The sequence below is a fragment of the Triticum urartu genome, chromosome 5 (assembly GCF_003073215.2).
Source record: "Triticum urartu cultivar G1812 chromosome 5, Tu2.1, whole genome shotgun sequence".
In the NCBI taxonomy this organism is placed as follows: domain Eukaryota; kingdom Viridiplantae; phylum Streptophyta; class Magnoliopsida; order Poales; family Poaceae; genus Triticum; species Triticum urartu.
Genome location: NC_053026.1, coordinates 45,585,360 through 45,590,003, shown reverse-complemented (window position 1 = coordinate 45,590,003; position 4,644 = coordinate 45,585,360).

Genomic DNA, 4,644 nt, shown 5'->3' with positions numbered 1-4,644 from the left:
TCGACGACACCGATTCCGATCCCAGTGATGATGATTTTGAAGACGAAGCTGGAGCAGACATCATGGAGTCTTCCACCGATCAAAATTTCTAGATGACCACCAAATATTAGTAGTACTAGTCGTCAACCTGTGCGTTGCACGGCCTCATTAATTAATATTCCATTCAAATATATTATTATCATATAACAATGTGTTTTATGAAATCAGATATGATTGACCCATCTAGTGAATACCCGAGGATTTGAAACATGACATTTCGTAGGAATGTACTTTCACTAGTGAGTTAGTTCGGTGCAACCCGCAATCGCGTGTGTCTGTACAGCTAAAAATAGATTGTCGTGAGGTAACTGAAATAAGTTCTTAAATATGAGGAAAGAAAACATGAGTCAGCAACAATTAATATGGATCAGAGTGAGTATTATTTGTCTCATTTCAGTAATATGCAAAGTGGGCTAATTATTGTCTACTTTCTTAGACCTTATCATATGGAAAACATAGCAAATACTTATGTTTTACATAATTATAAACAATCATTTCCCTTGCAAACTCAATCTGGGAAAAAATAAGAATATCTCATATAATTCAAATCGTTGACACTTCAAATTAACTGGGTAAGGAAAAACAGTTGGTAATTCAAGAACATACCTTATTCAAGTGAGATTATAAGAAACTAAGAATTGATACAACATGGGGCAGGATTATGCCATGTAAGGTAATGGCACAACTTCTAGAAATATTATATTGAACATTATGGCAAACACCGTTACATATAACTTTTTGCACCTGAATCACATATTCGAGCATGTGTAAAATTTTAATTTGGAACGTAGATGCTCATTCTATTCTTTATCTAGTATATATGCACAACATTGATGATGGACGAAAGTTATAAATTTACTTCCATCTTAGGCCCGGATGAGTGCCCCGGATTTTCCTTTTATATAAGTTTCTTTTGTTTGCTTGGTTATATAGAGAGAACTATAACACGGTAGAATCATTCCATTACCACTTTCTATGGCAGCCTATAATCACTACCGGAATCGCCCCCTATGCCGACGGCCAGGGCCGTCGGCATAGGCCTGAGTCCCGTCGGGGTAGACCTATGCCGACGGCCCCCGTCGGCATAGGGCCGTCGGCAACATATGCGTCGGCACAGCCAGGGAGGCCGTCGGCTTAGAAAAGCCGTTGGTATATATGATACGCCGACGGGGGCCGTACATCTATGCCGACGGCCCCGCCGTCGGCAACTATCACGCCTAACGGCGGCCGCCGTCAAGTCTGCCCAGTGACTGATCGCCACGTGGCACCCCTATGCCGACGGCCTAGCCGTCGGCTTAGTCAAAACCTATGCCGACGGCTAGGCCGTCGGCATAGGGGTGCCATGGGGCGACCAGCCGCTGCTCGTGGACCAGGGCTATGCCGACGGCCGGGCCGTCGGCATAGTTTGAAACTAAGTCGACGGCCAGGCCGTTGGCATAGTCCTTCATACAGAGCTCCCAGTAGCTGACACGTGGGCGCCTATGTCGATGGCCCTGCCGTCGGCACAGTTTTTAAACTAAGTCGACGACTAGGCCGTCGGCATAGGTGCCACGTGTCAGCTACTGGGAGCTCACGCTAGCCCTATGCCGACGGCCTAGCCGTCGGCATAGTTTGCTCTTGCTTTTTTTTTTCTTTTTTCTGTTTGTTTTCAGATCATTTCAATTCAAATAGCAGCACATATCAGCAGATATATATGATGAGATAGACATATAAAACACAACGGGATATCATCCGGCACCATCACAACAATATATGCAAAAGCATCATCACACACAAGTCTCTAAATGAACATCATCACAACCAACATAAGCATATAGAGAAGCACACAAGTCATCTAAATGATCATCACCACACACAAGTCATCTCAAGCATCATCACCACACAAGGATCATCGAGCACCGCGGAGGTCGTCACCACCAAGACGGCCAAAGCCCAGGTCGTCAGTACTAGCGGCAGCGCTACCGCCAAGACCGCCTCCGCCTCCATCTCCGCCTCCGCCTCCGTGGATCGGAGTGGTCGGGCTCCGTGTCTCCGGAGTGCTGCGAAGACCACCGCCAACGGTAGATCCACATGTTCCCTGGATGTTGAAAAGACATATGCACGGGATATATGACTGTGTTGAAAGGCATGACATGCTTTGGGTGAATAGATTGGGGATGAACTAACCGGCGAGGGGCCAGCGTTCTGTGCCACAAACTCCTCAAAGCTCATCAACACTGGTTGTGCTGGAGGGCATTGTGCTGGAGGGAACTGAGGACACCTGCCGGCCGCCATATCCTGAAAAGCCTGCTGCATCTGGCTATCCCTCTGCACTTGGTGTTCATAAAGCCTCTGATGCCACGCCATGGTCTCCTGGCGTGTGTACTCCATGTAGGCCTACGGTATGACATGATGGAACTCATAAAACTACTAAATGCGGAAAATGAAGTGAGCAATGAAGATAAGAGGGAAAATACTTACAGATTGTTGCTCCTGAAAGAGGGACTGTCTACTGGTCACTGGTTGGCTCGTGCGCTGGCTCAGGCTCAGGCCGATCTGACGAAGCTGTGTGTAGGAGATACTAGGAGTGATCACAGCATCGAGAACCGCCTCCCGACCGTGCTCCTTGGGCCCCATGCTCACCACCGCCCTGTCGTCCAGAGGCGCCGCAATGGGGTAAGGTGTGTCAGGATGCAACTTCAGATACGCTTCGGAGTAGGCCTGCTTCCTCCCCTTGGTCTTCTTGCCGTAGTACTGGGGCTCGCCAGGCTTGGAGTCCTTACGCGTATGGGCGATCTCCCACGCCTGCATGTCTGAGAGCGGCCGCTTCAGTTTCTCCTCCTGCACCACCAAACATAGGTTAGTCATACATAAAAAAGTGATGGTAAATAGAAGAAGAAGAATGTTTAATGGGGTTAGTCATACATTAACTGCCTTGTGGAGATAGTGGTTTCGGTTTCCCTGAGCATGTACTCCCTCCGTCCCTCAGTTAGCCTTATTTTTGGTTCTCATAGCCGCCCAGGCTCCAGCCTCATCACACCAAAGATCCACCAATGCCGCCCAGGACTCGTCTTTTCCATAACACCAATTTGGACACACCTACATAATAAAAGCATAATGGCATGTAGGTGTGTCCAAATTGGTGTTATGGAAGCATAAATCATAAAGCATAAAGTACCACAAGGTAATGAAAGCATAATGAAAGCATAATATATGAAAGCATAATGAAAAATCTTTTATACTTATCGCCAAGAACTCGGGCCTCTCCAAGGTAATGCCCATCCTCCGCACTTCTTCCTTGGTCATCTTCACACCAAGATAGTCGTGGTAGTATGTGGAGATGGCCACATAGCGCACCTCGTACTGCATCTGGCGGGCCTTCTTCTTGCATTGGCGCAGCACGACCTGGTCCGCTCTAGCCCTGTGCTCCGGAAGAACTCGATAGAATGTCTACAATCATGCATGAAACAAGAATGGAAGAAGCCATGAGTTAAATCATTCATGAAACTAGAATGGACTTGTGCTTCTGAAGAGAACTCACCCAGAACGTAGTGATCACGGCCTTGGCATGGGTCTCATGGTCCACGTGGCGGGCCGCTTCCCAGTGGTCCCAGCTCGTGGCCAAAACCCGACGGTCCGGCTGCCTGACTGGATCAGGACAGTACAACCCCGGCCAATATAACTTCATCAAGACGGTGATGAGGCCGTTGGGAATACGGACCCCTTTAGAATATATCCAGTTGCTGCGAAAGAATGAACTATTAGCATGTGACAAGCAAAATAAATAACAACCGGAATAAGCATGTGACAAGCAAAATAATGAACCACTTACTCTTTTCCCGTGGGCTCAATGAGCCACTTCTGGTCCTCAGTAGCAGGAACCTGCTTTGGTAGCTTTGCGTTGCCACGCAGCCACCCCTTCTTGTCAACCCCCTTCCCGTCACCACCATCATCCCCGCCACCACCCTCCTCCTCGCCTGCCTCCCCCTCCCCAACCTCCTCCTCCTCCTCCTCCTCCTCGCCTGCCTCCTCCTCCACCTCCTCCTCCTCCTCCCTAGAGTGTACCTCACTAGAGGAGGGTATCTCACTAGAAGAGGGCCTCGAAGACAACACCCCTAAGTCGGTGAGGGTGCTCTTTCTGGCCGCGACCCCCTGTAGTGGCTCTCCCCCCAGCACCTCGTCCTCTAGAGGCTCTCCCCCGCCCCCTCCTCCTCTAGGGGCACCTCTCCCTCGACCTCCCTGTGAGGGGTCATCGTCAAGCAGCCGAGGGGGAGGATTACGTGCTCGACCACTCCGACTAGGCAGGCCGACGACCTTGCATAGGAAACCCACGCCATCGTCCTTCCCCTTGCCCATGTTCCACGAACCTGCATTGAAAAGAGAAAAAGCAATTAGTAAATTAATGAAATGAAGGAAAAGGCATGATAATAAACACATTAATAAAAATGCATAAAAAGGCATATTCCTAAACTATAGAAAAAAATACTTGAAATGTACATCTGCTAGAACCCATATGAATCATCACTGTTGTAACCTCTTTCTCGGTCTGTCTCATCATCACTATCAATCATATCATCTTCGTTGTCCGACGGAGGTGGAGGCTCTTCCTCGTCGTCAGCGTCTTCG